This window comes from Protopterus annectens, chromosome 4.part0 (assembly GCF_019279795.1).
Source record: "Protopterus annectens isolate FY-2018-M chromosome 4.part0, PAN1.0, whole genome shotgun sequence".
Taxonomy (NCBI): domain Eukaryota; kingdom Metazoa; phylum Chordata; order Ceratodontiformes; family Protopteridae; genus Protopterus; species Protopterus annectens.
The window spans coordinates 1,946,175,595-1,946,193,714 of record NC_056733.1 but is presented as its reverse complement, the minus strand read 5'-3'; positions in this window follow the sequence as shown (position 1 = coordinate 1,946,193,714).

Below are 18,120 nucleotides of genomic sequence, written 5' to 3'. Positions count from 1 at the left end.
CAGGGCCAGGAGTACAATTCATCAGTTGTGGGATTGCCACAACACATCACTGTGCAGGTATCACATGCACCACATTGGTCATATGGAGGTTATATGTGCAAAGGGTATGAGGAGGAGTCTGACATCAAACAGCATGTTTCATTATGCCCATGGGGGTTGTAGTGAGTGTGGATTTGAACATACTCACCATACAACACACAAACACACAGGGTACCAGTAATGGACATGCATGGTTGCATGTCTGTATGGGTGTGTGGTGGTCGACTGTGGCAGCAGGCTATACAAGGGTAGGCAATGGGTATACCTTGGCATCAGGCCACATGGCAATGGTCTGCATTGTGTCTCAAGGCTGTAGTTTCCACACTTGCCCACACAAACAGGTATTGTATCCCCATCCAGTCACCTGGGTGACTATTGTGTGTGGCCAATTCTGTCCATCGCTTGCCATGTAAGTGTTCCTTAGTCTATGACATGGACGGTATCTGGGATGTGCACACCTCCCACATGCATGTACAGTGACACGTGGAACTGTACCTGGGGTGTCTAGCCCATGTTGTAAACACAGATTATCATCATATGTGCCAGTCCTGCCCACCTGTGTCTGGGACCGGGAACGGGCACCAGGTTTACTCTGTAACTACACTGATAACATGCTAACATCATTCCCTGGTGTCAGTGGCATCTGTCCATACAGTGCATGTTGTCAGGCATGGTATGTCTTTTGTGGGTCACATGTGATGGCACCACAGGTGGTGCAGGTGTCCATTGGGGAACATGGAGGAGGTTCGCTGTCAGTATGTACAGGCATATTGGACAGATGGATAGGGTGACATGCCCTCTGTAGCCCACTGCTATCACTCCCTAGTTACTATCAGTGGCCAATATGCAGTGTACTACCCATATATTGGCTGTTGCATAGGTGTGTGTGTGTGTGTGTGTGTGTGTGTGTGTGTGTGTGTGTGTGCATGTGCATGCGTGTGTGTGTGTGTGTGTGTGTGTGTGTGTGTGTGTGTGTGTGTGTGTGTGTGAGACATGGGTTGAGAGTGTGCTCTGGGTAATACTGGGGTTGCTAACTGTGATTGCCTGACCTTGATGTCACATGTATGGTCATGGCTTTGCACCCCAGCCTCTCAGCTATTTCACATCTGTTATCCCTGTACAGTGGACATTGTGATATATGGTAGGGCCATCATATAAGAAATATGCAAAACCCGCTCCACATTGGCCACAGGTGTCACACACTCACAACCACCTCTACACGGGATACGAGTTAGAAACACACATACACGCGCACCTGTCATGTCTGGGAGTAGAACCCCTACCTAACTAGTTTATTACACCATAGCACTATGCAGTTATAGTACACACCAATCACATTACTGAAGTACTCCTTCCTCAAAGGTGTATTTCACAAGGAATGACATCAGCAGGATTGCCAAAGTAGGCCATTTGAAATGTACTGCGGGTGACAACCCTAAAATGCATTGCTCCCTACACAGACAATGAGACACACACGAAACATCCACAACCAACATGTGTGGGTATAGAACCCCTGACAGAGATCTATATCACAGTACAGCATGCAGCTGTTATATGACACATCATGGGGATTACTAGAGAGATCCTTCTCCAAAGCTGTATTTCACAATGAATGACATCAGCAGAATTGCCAGAGTAGGCCATTTGAAATGTACTGCGTGTGAGTAGCCTATAATGCATTGCTCCATATACAGACATTGACACACACAAAACATCCAGAACTGCCATGGGTGGGGATGGAACCCTACTACAGTTCTAAATCACAATCGAGCAGTACGCAGTTACAGGATGCGCTACAGAGATTACTGGGCTATAAACTTCCCAGAGGTGTATTCCTAGGTGGGTGACATCAGCAGCCTTGCCAAAGTTGAGTATATGAATTGTAAGGAGTACCCTAAAAAGCATTGCTCTCTACACAGAGACAGACAGACATGCACACTAACACACACACACACACACACACACACACACACACACACACACACACACACACACACACACACACACACACACACAAGTCTGGGGTTAGAACACCTACCTAACTAGTTTATCACACTACAGTACACAGTTATGGGATGTGCTACAGAGGTTACGGGCTACAACTCTCTCTCAGGTGTATTTCACATTGGAGTACCTCAGCAGGCTTCTCATAGTAGGGCTATGGGGAGGGCAGTGTGTGAATGGGCCATAACCCATTCATGTACAGGTTGACATGTCACAGGTGGGCACACACTGGGTCATATGTCACAGATACATGTATACAGCTGCTAGATGACTACTTTCTTGTACAGTCATGTTGCACAAATGGCACATGCACCACATAGTCTGTAATGCTGGCAGGTACTGGTGGCTAGTATCTGCAGTGAGTGACACGTGCACCTCGTGTTTGGGGCCCTTTCAGTGTGTGCTCGATGGGACAGGCCTGGATGGCTCCTTGTCACAGTCACTATCTTCCACACATCTATGTACGTCTATCTTTGGCTTATTATAGTATGTCGCCCTGACATATATGTCTGTATTCCTATCCACTGTGTGTGAAAGGCAGGAGTGGTGCATACTAATCAGTGTCTGCACTTACATCTGCAACTGCTAGATATGTCTAGTCCACTGGTGTTTGCAGTCATAGCCTTCATGTGTTTATGTGTGGTAGCATGCCCAGTATGACCTTTCAGTATGCTGTTCACTGACATTGCCTTCATTTGTGTGAGCATGCTCAGTATGGCCATCTATAGTGGATGTGCGGATCCTGCCCAGGTAGTTTGTGCTGGAGTGCTGACCTTTGTGTTGTACACTGACAGGTAGCATGCTGTGTTCTACAGGGTATCCATTTATCAGTTGGCTTTGACCGTTATTACATTTCTGCATAGCGGGGGAGCACCTGACTGTTTCTACATTTATACACAGGAGTGGGGGGCACACCTGACTGTTATTATATTGCTATGTGGGATGGGGGGGGGCACAGGTGACACTTGTATAAATTTGCTATGACTGTACTAGTATGTCATGTACTCCATTTCATTCTGTATTTCTAACTATCATGCTGACTAGAGGCACACCAGTGTACTACAGATCATGGCTTTGGTTGCCCTACATATTATTGTCTGACTTCCTACCCTTCAGAACTAACATCCCACTGCCTGCCTTGCTGTGGTCTGTCTGTGTAGGCCTGGGGGTGTGGTTAACCATAGCCATCATTCTGGGGCCATGGCACAAGCCATGTTTGGATTTGTTTACACCTCTCCTGCTGGCTGTGACTGTTGTTGGCTATGTGAACCATCCTGACTGGCATGTGTGGGTCATATAGACACACATGTCACTCAGAACATTTCCTGCAGTGGGTTTTGTCACCCTGTGTAGTACTGGCTACTATGGTGACTCCAGTATGTGTTACACATGTCAGGGTGTCACTATGGGTTTCTACTGTCTGCTGCTGTAATATTCAGCCTCCCAATTCCATTGCATGCTCACATCCATACCATAGCTACAGTTGACAACACATTCTACTCCATTTGGCAATTGGTAGGTTGATTGACTTACCTTGTGGGTGTGCCAGAGTTGTGGATGGTGCTGCAGGTCTGCCTATGTCATATTCACATAGTACACTCCTTATACATGGTTGAGCACAGGTGGTGTCATGTTTGGCATCCCTTTTGCTGTATGTGTGAGTCAGAGAGAGGTGTCATTCCCTGGGACTCTACTGTGTCAGTGCATGTGCTATATGTTGCCTCTTTGTCAAGGCCAGGGCATACTAGGCATGCCTTCTTCTGCCTACTGGGGCAGGCTCAGGTTCTTCCTCCTCCAGGTAACTCTGTGCCTGTGCAGGCATTGGCATTGGTGAGGGGCTGTGTGGCCCTGCCCCATGCTGTTCCTGTTGCAGCTGTTTCCACAGGATCATTGTGTAGCATGGCACATACCATAACAATTTGGGTACATGTAGCTGGTGAATACCGCATGGCTCCACCGGATGTATCCAGACACTGGAACTGTGACCTGAGCATCCCAAACACATGCTCTATTATATGTCTGGCCTGTGTGTGTGCCTCATTATGGCATTCATGTTCAGGTGTGTGTGCATTTCTGATGGGTGTCATCAGCCATGGCTCAAGTGTGTATCCAGAATCCCCAACTAGGTGACCATAGGGGATGTCCCCACTGGCAAATCTCTGGTACAGCTGCATCAGATGCCATAAGTGGGAATAATCATAGCTTCCATGGCAGCCAGCACACACATTCATTACAATGCCCTGGGCATCACAAACAACCTGGCAATTGATGGAGTGGATGCCCCTGCAGTTGATGTAGGCCCTACCCTGCTCACTGGGTGGTGATTTGATGCATATGTACGTGCAGTCTATAGCACTCACTACCCCAGGGTATTCTGCTATTTGGTGGAAGAGATGCATATTGCTGGTCAACACCTCAAGGGTGTTGAGGAAATATACATGCTCACTGGCATGTGCTGACATGGCATCCAGGAACTGGTGAAATTCTCTGGATGCTGATGCCTGTGAGATCCCCATGATATCCCCAGTTGTGCTTTGGGAGGTACCTGTGGCTAGTATACCTAGGCCTACACATACCTTGGTATCCACTGGGATGGGTTCCCCACAGTCAGTTTGGTGTGTCAGGTGTGGTCAGCACAGCTCAACTGTTTGCTGTAGGAGGTCTCTGTCCACCCTATAGCGCTCCACTATCTCCAGCTCATGTAGCCATTGGTAGGTTGCCCTGGGTCTTTACACTCTTCTCCATCTCCTCACTGTGGGTTGTTTGGTGGTATGCACATCCACACCACCCTCAGCCTCTTGCACATGTTGTTCTATGTTGCCTGTGCAGCTCTTCTCATTTTGTAGGTTTGTTTGTTAAAATTTCCCTGCTTGTATACACCGGTGGTGTAGAGTGTGGGAAAAACCAGTGGGGAAGGTGTTTGCTTAGTTTATACTAGTGTTCTGGGCTGGGCTGGGCTGCTGCCTGTGTAATTGGCTGGTTCTGATACATTTCACCTGCCAGCTAAGCTAGTTCTCCTTGATTACCTTCCTACTACTGTTTTCCCTTCCCATTGCCCTTCTTTTTAAGCTCAGGGAGCGAGCTGCACAAACAGAGTACTCAAATGTGCACACTGCTGCTATTTCCTGGTTTAACTTATTTTTTCTTCCTGTAATACCCAGTGCATGGCATGCACACCCACTTACACTTTGTAAAAAGTGCTAGGCAGGTTTAGACACACCCCCTATCATAGCTGTGCTACGCTGGGAGCATACCCAAGCCACAGGGCTCTGATCCACTTACAGTATGTCTGACACAGCCACCCATGATGTCATCTACCTCCTAGTGTTTCACTCAGCTATTCATATGCTTACACTGTTGGGATCTGCCTCACATGCTGGGGAAAACTGGGATTCACTATCCTTCCCCTCATTTGCATAGGATTGCATGATAATGCATAGTTACGTGTCACACTGAGCCTCCCCCTTTAGCAACCACTATTCACAGGCCAGCTTGTCTTTTGCCTGCCATTGACTTACATGGCAGAATACTGATTTTAAGAATTTAAAACAAAAATAACTGGCAACTTCACTGAAGACTGAATCCACAACGTTTAACGAAGGGCTTTTCATCCAAATACTTCTTTGAACTTCATCAGATACTAACATTTACAAAAATCAAGTTTAAATATTCATGTTTAACCATGATTAAAATCAGCTGGTCTCTTCATCTTAAAATTTAAAGGAACAGTAGTTAAAATGGCATTGTGAACATAATATGCACTTTCCTGTTCTTTAAAACTGCCTTATTTAACAAGCAAATTAATACATTTATTGCAGCAGCAATATGGTGAAAATCATATACGAAAATTGTGTAAAAATGTAAAGAGTCTCCTCATTTATCTAACCTTACATTATAAACATTTTCAAGTAAAAAGTTCATAAGTAAAACATAATTTCTATAAGGTTGTTACTACAGTATTTCATCTCATTAAGCTTTTCAGTTTTAAACAGCATGTGATAGAACACATGTTGTTCAATCCTGGAAAGTTATAAGCATTGAGACGAATTTGCCAGAGCAATTCCAACTTTTCTGATAATAAGGTGAATGGACCCCCTCTTGGCTTACTGTCCACTTGACCAAGTATCCAGAATTTAAATGTATTTTCTGGATATTGTTCTATATGCTTTGCTAAAGCGTTGTCCAGTTTGTGTTTATTAATACAATATATATGTTTGTATATGCGGTCTCTCATTCTACGCTCGGTTTTACAGATGTAAAATGAATCACAATTTTGACATTTAGCTACATATACGTTCATTTTGGAGTTGCAATTAACTTTTCTTCTGTTACTCAAATGTGTGTTGTTTATGTGCAGTGATGCACCTACATGAATGTATTTGCAATAGGGGCAACTACCCCATTGGTTCATCCCTATTGCATATGATTGAATCCTGCACTCACCTTCAAATATATTCTTGAGTGTTCTACCCTTCCTAATAATGAATCTTGGTTCTGTACCCAATTTGTCCACTATTAGTTTGTCTTCTAACTCAATATTCCAATTTTGTATCAGTGTTTTTTATGTGACGATAATCATGGTTAAAACTTGTAATATAGCTCATTGTGAAATCAGTTTGGTTCATACCATGAATTTTCTACCCTTCCTAATAATGAATCTTGGTTCTGTACCCAATTTGTCCACTATTCGTTTCTCTTCCAGCTGAATAGTCCATTTTTTTATCAGTGTTTTTTATGTGACGATAATCATGGTTAAAACTTGTAATATAGCTCATTGTGAAATCAGTTTGGTTCATACCTCTCCCAGTGATTGTGTCCTGGACCTGATTTTCCATATCAACCTGACTATCATTCATAGAGTAGTCATTCAACCCAGTAGGGTGTTGTATACTGAGAATGGGTATGTACACACCATTAATTCTTTTTTCCACAACTTCTTCTATTAGTTTGTCAATGTACTCAGGTATGCTCTTTTTGTGAATAATTTCTTCAAGAACTGGCACTCACTATGGAAGTCCTCATCTGTAGACACCATTTTGGAAGCCCTTACTAATTGGCTCTTTGCCACCAATCTTTTTTGGTGGTAAGGGTGTGCATTTATATAGTGCAATAATGTGTTTGAATATGATGGTTTCCGATAAATTTTTGCTTGGTATCTATTTTCAACATAATTTTTGGTAAGATGGACATCTAAGAATGCTATTTCATTTGGGTCAAAATTATATGTAAACACTAAGAAGTCTGTAGTCTCATTAAAATAATTAATGAAATTTTTTGCCTCTTCATGCTTCCCTTTTATTAGTAAAAATATGTCATCCAAATAGCATGTAAAATAAATTATTTTTGAGGCTATTCCTTCCTTATTGAGTACAAACTGATGCTCCCAGTAACTCATAACCAAATTTGTGAAGCTAGAGCCATAGGAGAACCCATGGCTACTCTGCTTTTTTGCAGGTAATAGTTTCCTTTAAAATAAATGTAATTGTGGAATAAAACTATGTCTAGAAGTTCTTCCACTAGACTGATGTCATTCTGGGGAGCCCCTTTCTTCCTTAGCAATTGACTAACCCATTCTATGCCCGATGCTTGTGGTATTGATGTATATAAATCCTTTACATCTACTGTAAAGAAGTTGTACTGTTCATCATATTTCAATTCATTACTTTTTGCAGGAATGACCAAGAATCTTTATAGATTCATAGGTTCATAGATTAGTACAGCTAACTGCCCTTGTGAACCATTTTAAGCTTAGCCAATGATCCCTTGTGAGACTCAAACCCTGCACCTTGTGTCTGTAAGGCAAACACCTTAACCATTAGGTCACCCTCCCACCCCTACAGAATAAACAGCCCTTGCAGGTATTCAACCCAGGACCCTGTACACTATAGTCACATCCCTTAACCACTAAGCCATCACATCTTACTTTACATATTACTTTTTCTGTTGTTACATATTTTTTAAGTATGTTGTCTATCATTTTAGCACATGCATATGTGAAAGAATTCCTGCCATCAACTATAGGTATAAGTGGAGGTGAAATAAACATTTATGGATTTTGGAGACCCCAAACATTGTGGGTGCTACTGGTGTTAACACTATCATGTAGTTGTACATGTCTATATCTATCTTTCCCTCTATGAATAAATCATTAATGTAGATTTTGATACATTCATTAGCTGTGTTGTATTCATTAAGGAATGCTTTCTGATATGAACTAAAAGCTAACATTGATTCTATTTTAGTTTCATAGTCATCCAAATCCATAAATACAAGGCCTCCACCTTTTTCGGGCTTCATGATGCGTACCTTAGCTGATCTTATCAAGCTGAAGCATGCTTGCTCATCTTTAGTTAAACTATCTGAATCTATTTTCCTTTTGGTATGTTCTCATGTCCATTTCACATATCTCTTCAAATGTATGTAACAAATTGTGCAAAGGGGGATTGTATGTACTTGATATTCTATATTGTGCTTGTGATTGTACAACTGTGTTACCCAATAACAATTTTAAATTAATTTTCCTAACATACATTTTCAAATCAAGAATGCTGTTATATATGTCCATTCTCCTAGCTGGTGGAAAAGTCATTCCTTTAGCTAAGGTGTTAGCCATCTCAACAGAAATATCCAATGTAGAGAAGTTATAAACAAAAAAAGTCACCTTCCATATTCAAAATTATAGCTGGCATTCCTGTAGTGATGTTATTCAAATTCTCCATTACTTCCATTTGCTGTGCTTTTTCCTCTGGTTCCATCTGTTTTGCTGGCCTCCCCTCGAAAAACCCTGATAATTATTATTCTGTTGATTGTTGGTAAGATTCTGTGACCATTCCGGATTTGTATACCCTCGCTTCTTCTCAGACCCTCATACTGGTTATTGGGAGCATCAAAACTGCTGACCTGTAGTTCTGTAACATCCTGTCGAACTGAATGTTCAGAACTGTTGTTCGCCATTGCATTTTGTAAATGCCCGCCCCTCTGCATGTACTCCTGACTTCCTGTTACACTATGTGGTTGATTGGCATTTGCGCTAGCCCACCCCTTCCACACTTGTACAACTGATGGGCTGTACTGTTCTTGTATTGCTGGCGATCATGCTCAAGGTTTTTGACCTTAGTGGATTTGGCTTTGTCCAAATGAAAATCAATTGACTGGAAGATACGAGAGTACTCATTTTTTATACCATTCAAAATCAGCATGAGTTTTTATTTGAACATCCAGGACAGATGCTATATCCATTAGTTCATCAGCCATAATGCTATAATGTTTACACATGAGATCTAGGAGATCCAGTCCTTATTTATTAAATTATTTTATTAGCTCCTGGTGGAATAAAGAATCAGGTACCAGAGCAGTAGGGTACTGATACATTCTCAAATCCTTTGGTATAATGTTAGCTCTTATACATTCTTGGAAACATTCCACTTCCAAGCAGAGTTTCTTGTATTTAAGCAAATTCTGATCTAAGCTGTTTAGTAAGTCTGTTATGTTCAGCAAATCCCTAGACGAGTTCCCATCCAAATTAAATTCATTGTTGTGAGAAAGGCTAACTGGACTTGTAAGCCTATCTTTTAAAGTAGGGACCCCAATAAGTCCTGGGACATGGTTGTCAGTAGACCTTTGTCTTGGTATACTGCTGTTTGGCAGCATGTGGCTGCCAACCTGAGTGCTGACAACTCCGTTCTGACTTGCATTACCAGAAAATGAAGTAGAATGCTGGTTCACATTATTTAGCAATGCTTGTGTAATAACTACATTTACATTTGGTTCCTTGTTACCTTGATCAATTATTTTCTGCTGCTGAGTGGTGTTACCATTTGTAACAACTCTCATTTGGTTCTGCTGCTGCTTGTCTTGTGTTAGTAAGCCATTAGTAGAGCCATTTATAGAATCCACTTTTTGTGACAAGTGTTCTACTTGCTCTGATAAGGCATGTACTAATGCTATAAGTTGACTCATGGCCTCAGTTTCTTTTGTAGAATCCATGAGCAATTCCAAGGATGAGTCCAGTGCATTGGTTGCCATGTTGCCTGAACAAACACTTAAAAACTCCAAAATCCAAGATACAAAAAACTGAGAAATTAAAACATAAACAACTGGCAACTTCACTGAAGACTGAATCCACAAAGTTTAATGAAGTGCTTTTCGTCCATATACTTCTTTGAACTTCATCAGATACTAACATTTACAAAAATCAAGTTTAAATAGTCATGTTTAACCATGATTAAAATCAGCTGGTCTCTCCATCTTAAAATTTGATTGACAAACTAATAGAAGAAGTTGTGGAGAAAAGAATTAATGGTGTGTACATACCCATTCTGAGTATACAACACCCTACTGGGTTGAATGACTACTCTATGAATGATAGTCAGGTTGATATGGAAAATCAGGTCCAGCACACAATCATCGGGGCAGGTATGAACCAAACTGATTTCACAATGAGCTATATTACAACTTTTAACCTTGATTATCATTGCATAAAAAACATACTGATAAAAAATTGGAATATTCTGTTAGAGGACAAACTAATAGTGGACAAATTGGGTACAGAACCAAAATTCATTACTAAGAAGGGTAGAACACTCAAGAATATATTTGAAGGTGAGTGCAGGATTCAGTCATATGCAATAGGGATGAAACAATGTGGTAGCTGCCTGTATTGCAAATACACTCATGTAGGTACATCGCTGCACATAAACAACACACATTTGAGTAACAGGAGAAAAGTTAACTGCAACTCCAAAATTAACATATATGTGGCTAAATGTCAAAATTGTGATTCATTCTATGTCGGTAAAACTGAGCGTAAAATGAGAGACCGCATATAGGAACATATATATTGTATTAATAAACAGAAACTGGACAATGCTTTAGCAAAGCATATTGAACAATATCCAGAAAATGCATTTAAATTCTGGATACTTGATCAAGTGGACAGTAAAAACAAAAAAAAACTGGAAAACCCAAAATGAGTTGTGCAGAGACACGGAGACATTGGCAAATAAAACCAAAAACAATTTATTGTAGTTGTAAGCACTTTCACACCCTTTGGTGCTTCATCAGACAATGTTACACAAATAAAACAACATTAAATAAATCCATATGAATTCAAATGGACCAATAAAAATCCAAGTATCATTAAAACTTAATTAAAATTTAAAGAGACACATAAAAATACAATGAAAATACAAAAAACGTGATCAACATTGACCAGTATTAAAGTAATACAATCTTATGGAATCATTTCTTCAGCAACTTGCGTGCCTTAAGTGCTGGCTTAATAGATACAGTATCATTAAGACCGGAGCCTAAATGTGCTCCAAGTCTAAATATCCACTTCATTTCTGCTGTATCGGTGTTGGCATAAATATCTTCTAGCCTTATATTACTATATATCACTTGTATAACCTGTATGAAAAAGAATGTGTTAAACCTTGTGTCACAGAATGTTTTGCTAAAGCACTATACAGCACTGATACAGCAGAAATGACGTTGATATGGATAGAGTGATGTTTATGAAGATGGAAATTGATGGTGTAATGATGAATGTTGTTAGTGCATATGCCCCACAAGTTGGGTGTGCAATGGACGGGAAAGAAAAATTTTGGAGTGAATTGGATGAAGTGGTGATGACTGTACCCAAAGGTGAGAGAGTGGTGATTGGAGCAGATTTCATTGGGCATGTTGGTGAAGGGAACAGAGAGGATGAGGAAGTGATGGGTAGGTATGGTGTTAAACAAAGGAATACAGAAGGTCAGATGGTAGTGGATTTTGCAAAAAGGATGGACATGGCTGTGGTGAATATGTATTTTAACAAGTGGGAGGAGCATAGGGTGACATACAAGAGTGGATGAAGATGCACACAGGTGGATTATATCTTATGTAGTAGCGCCAGTTTGAAGGAGAATGGAGACTGTAAAGTGGTGACTGGAGAAAGTGTAGTTAGACAGCATAGGCTGGTGGTTTGTAGGATGACGTTGGTGATCAAGAAGAGGAGGAGTGTGAGGGCAGTGCCAAGGATCAAATGGTGGAAATTGAAAAAGTGTAATTGTGAGGTGGAGTTCAGGGATGAGTTAAGGCAGGCACTGGGTGGCAGTGAAGAGTTACCAAATAGCTGGGTAACTACAGCAGAGCTAGTAAGGGAGAAGGCTAGAAAGGTGCTTGGTATCACATCTGGACAGAGGAAGGACGACAAGAAGACATGGTGGTGGAATGAGAAAGTACAGGAGAGTATACAGAGAAAGCGGTTGGCAAAGAAGAAGTGGGATTGTCAGAGAGTTGAAGAAAGTAGACAGGAGTATAAGGATATGAGGTGCATGGCAAAGAGAGAGGAGATGAAGGCTAAGGATAAGGCATATGAAGAGTTGTATAAAAGGTTGGACACTAAGGAGGGAGAAAAGGACCTGTACCGATTGGCTAGACAGAAGGACCGAGCTAGGAAAGATGTGCAGTAGGTAAATGTGATAAAGGATAATGAGGGAAACATACTCACAAGCGAGGAGAGTGTGTTGAGGAGATGGAAAGAGTACTTTGAGGGGTTGATGAATGAAGAGAATGAGAGGGAGAGAAGGTTGGATGATGTAGGGATAGTGAACCATGAAGTTCAGTGGATTAGCAAGGAGGAAGTAAGGATAGCTATGAAGAGAATGAAGAATGGAAAGGCTGTTGTCCCAGATGACATAGATGTGGAAGCATGGAGGTGTTTAGGAGAAATGGCAGTGGAGTTTTTAACCAGATTGTTTAAAGAAATCTTGGAAAGTGAGAGGATGCCTGAGGAATGGAGAAAAAGTGTTTTGGTACCGATTTTTAAGAATAAGGGTGATGTGCAGAGCTGTAGTAACTACAGACGGATTAAATTGATCAGTCACAGCATGAAGTTACGGGAAAGAGTAGTGGAAGCAAGGTTAAGAAGGGACATGATGATTAGTGATCAGCAGTATGGTTTCATGCCGGGAAAGAGCACTACAGATGTGATCTTTGCTTTGTGAGTGTTGATGGAGAAGTACAGAGAATGTCAGAAGGAGTTGTATTGTGTGTTTGTAGACTTAGAGAAGGCATATGACAGGGTGCCTAGAGAGGAGTTGTGGTATTGTATGAGGAAGTTAGGAGTGTCAGAAAATTATGTAAGAGTGGTACATTATATGTACAAGGATAGTGTGACAGCGGTGAGGCCTGCAGTGGGAGTGACAGATGCGTTTATGGTGGAGGTGGGGTTATATCAAGGATCAGCTCTGTGCCCTTTCTTATTTGCAATTGTGATGGACAGGTTGACAGACGTGATCAGACAGGAGTCCCCGTGGACTATGATGTTTGCAGATGACATTGTGATCTGTAGTGAGAGTAGGGAACAGGTGGAGGAGACCCTGGAGAGATGGAGATATGCTCTAGAGAGAAGAGGAATGAAGGTCAGCAGGACTAAGACAGAATATATGTATGTGAATGAGAGGGAAGATAGAGGAATGGTGAGGATGCAAGGAGTAGAGGTGGCGGAGGTGGATGAGTTTAAATTCTTGGGGTCAATAGTTCAGGTTAATGGTGAGTGTGGAAGAGAGGTGAAGAAGAAAGTACAGGCAGGATGGAGTGGGTGGAGAAGAGTGTCCGGAGTGATTTGTGACAGACGAGTACCTGTAAGAGTGAAAGGGAAGGTCTACAAGAGGGTAGTGAGACCAGCTATGTTATATGGATTGGAGACAGTGGCATTAACAAAAAGGCAGGAGTTTGAGCTGGATGTGGCAGAATTAAAGATGTTAAGATTTGCACTGGGTGTGACAAGGGTGGACAGGATTTGGAATAAGTATATTAGAGGGTCAGCCCAGGTTGGAAGGTTTGGAGACACAGCAAGAGAGGCACGATTACATTGGTTTGGACATGTGCTGAGGAGGGATGCTGAGTATATTGGTAAAAATATGCTAAGGATGAAGCTACCAGGTAACAGGAAAAGAGGAAGGCCTAAGATAAGGTTTAAGGATGTGGTGAGAGAGGACATGCAGGTGGTTGGTGTGGCAGAGCAAGATGCAGAGGACAGGAAGAAATGGAAACAGGTGATCTGCTGTGGCGACCCCTAACAGGAACAGCCGAAAGAAGATGATGAGTGAAGTTCGTCCTGTTACCCAACATTTCCTTGTTAAACATGGTGGTTCTCCTAGTACTTTAAAATTCTGTGTTCTTGGTAAGCCTTTTTCAGCTAGAGGGGGGATTATGTGAGCAAATTGCTTGAGTTAGAAACTAGAATGATTCTAAAATTCAGGACTCTAAAGCCCTTTGGTTTGAATCAAGAATTGGGTATTTAATACTTTATTACCTAGCATTCCATATTTATATTTATTTATTTATATTTATTTAAATTTGTATTTTTTGTAGTATAGCAATTTATACTGACTAATTGGTGAATCTATTTATTTATTTATTCACTATATAATACTGATATGTATTCTGTTGCTTTAAATATCTAATATAATAATTAGTTAATTATTGTTAGTTGTTGGTGATAATTTGGAGTGAGTAAGTATATATATCTGTTACAAATGTGATTGTATTGTGATCCATGAAGGCGAAAGGCCGAGGTACCAGATTGCTATTTGAAATAAAGGAGAAATACTGGTGATGTGCTGGTGAATTTGTGTTTTTCAATTATTCTCTTGCCTGCTGGTGTTTTCTGAATTATAGAAATTATGTTTTACTCATAAATTTTTTACTTGAAAATGTTTATATTGTAAGGTTAGATAAATGAGGAAACTCTTTACATTTTTACACACTTTACATATATGATTTTCACTATATTGCTGCTGCGATAAATGTATTAATTTGCTTGTTAAATAAGGCAGTTTTAAAGAACAGGAAAATGCATATTATGTTCACAATCATATTTTAACTACTGTTCCTTTAAATTTTAAGATGGAGAGACCAGCTGATTTTAATCATGGTTAAACATGACTATTTAAACTTGATTTTTGTAAATGTGCATATCTGATGAAGTTCAAAGAAGTATTTGGATGAAAAGCACTTTATTAAACTTTGGGGATTCAGTCTTTAGTGAAGTTGCCAGTTGTTTTTGTTTTAATTTCTCAGTTTTTTGTATCTTGGATTTTGGAGTTTTTAAGAATACTGATTTTAGTTAGAATGCTTGTTTTAGGTTTATTTTCTTATTTTCCCACCGATCCCATTTGCGTGCCGCTGCCCTATGCTTAAACAGCCATGTTCTACGGAAATACAATAAAAGTTGTATTTTTTACTTTTTGTATTGTTTGCAATGACAATGGCCTTATACTTCGCCATTGGCATGCTTCCTCCATGATATGCAGCCTTTATATGGAGCTGTCAATTCTCCGTTTTGGATTTTGCAGACCCGTACTTGGTTACTAACTGAGTACATTTCTGCAGATTACACTAGTCCTGCATGGCTTGATTCCAGCTTCCTGGTTAGCAGATTTACCTCATTTGCATGGTTTTCACCTGCAAATGGGTTAATTTGCATATGGGGCTAGGAACATGCAGGACTAGTGCAAGAGCGCTCATGTACATCAAATGAGCACGTATGTGGATCACTAGGCCAACATATTGCCAACATTACCTCTTACACTAGTCATGCATGCCATGCAAGCTTTTGAGAATCCAGGATAAAGTCATAAAATATCAGGATTTGCAATCAGAAACATGAGCAATGTGGAAGAAAGATACCCAGACAATTCCAATAGTAGTAGGAGCAATGGGTCTTATAAATAAGAACCTACAATCATATTTAGATATGCTCCCCAGTACATGTAACCCCATACCAATTTCAGAAAGAGTCATTATTGGGCACATTGCAGATTGAAACAATACTAATTTCATGAACTTTAATGGTACCTTGACTTAGGAATGGGATCTATTCCCCTCCTTTGTTTAATAGCCCAAAACATTTTGGGAAATTAAAAAAAGAGCACAACCATGATGTTGTTCATGATGTACGTCAGCATGGTAGTATGGCCCCTGGACAGAGGCCAGTGAGATTTTGGGAAAGTCCAGTGATGAAGGTGACACAGATTTTGCACAATATGTATCTTCAGATGTGGAGGCCCAATTGTCGATGGATCAGATGATGATAGCACAGTGGATATTGAACAGGGTGAGGCTATTGATCAACACACCTAAGTTGGGAGCACTACTGTTGGTGGATCCACACAACAACCAGACACAGATTATTGCTGTAGACACAGGTGAGCAGATGTTGGACATGGCCGATTGTCAGAGGGTGTGTGCTTCCTGCTGCAGGCAAATGAGCGGGCAGAGCTATGTCATTGTTCAGATGTCCATGCACTTGACCATGCCACAGATCATATGGCATACCAGCTATGTGTTATGCATGAAGGACAAGAGCACAGACATGATGAGATTATGACTGCATTGGCTGCTCAGAATAAGTGTATTTTAGCTGTGGCACAGTCAGTGGAAAACCTGTCCCCTACAGTACAGCAGCAGTGTTAGACTACTAACATGATTTTGCAGTCCATAATTATGCACAGAAGATTGAAGCGCATAAGAAGCAGGCCATTTGTCCACAGAATCCCCACTGGCCATCAGGACACCCTTGTTAGTGGTCCAACTTGCACAAATGCCAACTACTGCATATCTGCTGAGGTCCTGTCAATCATAAAGCCTTCAACTCAAAGTCATGTTCCTTTATCTGAAGATGGTGTCTTACTTCTCCATCTTCTCCATGGATATACATGTTTCAGCCTTCTTATGACCTCATCAGTAGAGCATAAATGGACTGTTTGGCTGTACTTTAGAAACACAGGGTTTTTACAGCCAGGTTATGTTCATAACCATTATGGTGTCTGCAAAACATCCCAACTAACATCCAAACCAAAAAAGTAAAACGGTCGCACAGAGAAATTAATTATCAAAAACTATAAGAAAAACCAAGCCAAACTAGAGTTTTCTCTGTGTGATACCTTAAACCTCCTATAATAGAGGCCTATGGGATATATGCAAATGACCACTTAAGGACTTCAAGTGCTAGACAGTCCACATATGCTGTGCAGATGAGGTCATAAGAATGACAAAATATGCATGTCCAGCAGATAAAATAATACATTTAGAAGCAGAAGGAGGTTGTGTATCTTAGTTCTGTTTTTGTGAAGTGCACATCATGAGTATGGATAGATGTTCTGTGAAAGCAGGAATAAGATGTGCACGATCTACAACAGATTTTCAAATGTGATGGCTGCATCATTTGAAAAACACAGATTAATTTCCTCAGTAAACAAGTATACTTTGAAAATCTTCTGCTAAAGACAAGCTTGCTACAGAAATTGCAAGGGATACCAATATTTGCTTATTATTTCCTTGTTTCATTATATTCATAACCACAATATCCTTCTAGTTTAGTCCTGCACCTCTCTTATCATTCTCTCCAAAATATTTCACCTTTCTTTATATATTCTGTTTTTCTTATTTTTTCTCCCTAAAATTATAAATTAGCTTATATGCATTTGGATACAATAAGGTTGCCTACTTTCTCACAATCTCAGATACTTTTATTTTTTTTTTTAATATTTCATCCTGTAGTCTTAACAAGTAAATTGATTTACATCAATAGTATTCTATGTTATTTCTCTCCAAACATCCACATTTTATTGCTAGTTTTCATTTTTAAAGACTATTTTTTATGTTTGAACCTGAGAAGTGTTATAAATATTTAAAGGAATGAAAGTGCTCAACACCTGTTTGGCTATATTTTTTCCTTATTAGTCCTTGTAGTTTTTCATTATTTATTTTTTCAAAAATCTTGCTGTTTATTTTGTTATCCATTTTCTATAATCCAACTGCATTCTTTTAATTTCATTCATTCAGTTTTCTTTGTTTGTTATTTACCTTGCTTTTGACTCAGGTTGTGGTTAAAACGTGTCCTTCAATCACTGTGCCTACAAGGTAAACAATTTCAAAGAAGTAAATAAAGAAATAAAATACACGATGGCCCATGATTTTACTATAACGCAGAGGAGTTAGAAAATATTAATTAAGGCTTTTCTTTGTGGAATCCCGACACTGAACAGTCAACTACATTAAACAATAATTAGCACAGGAGACTGACTA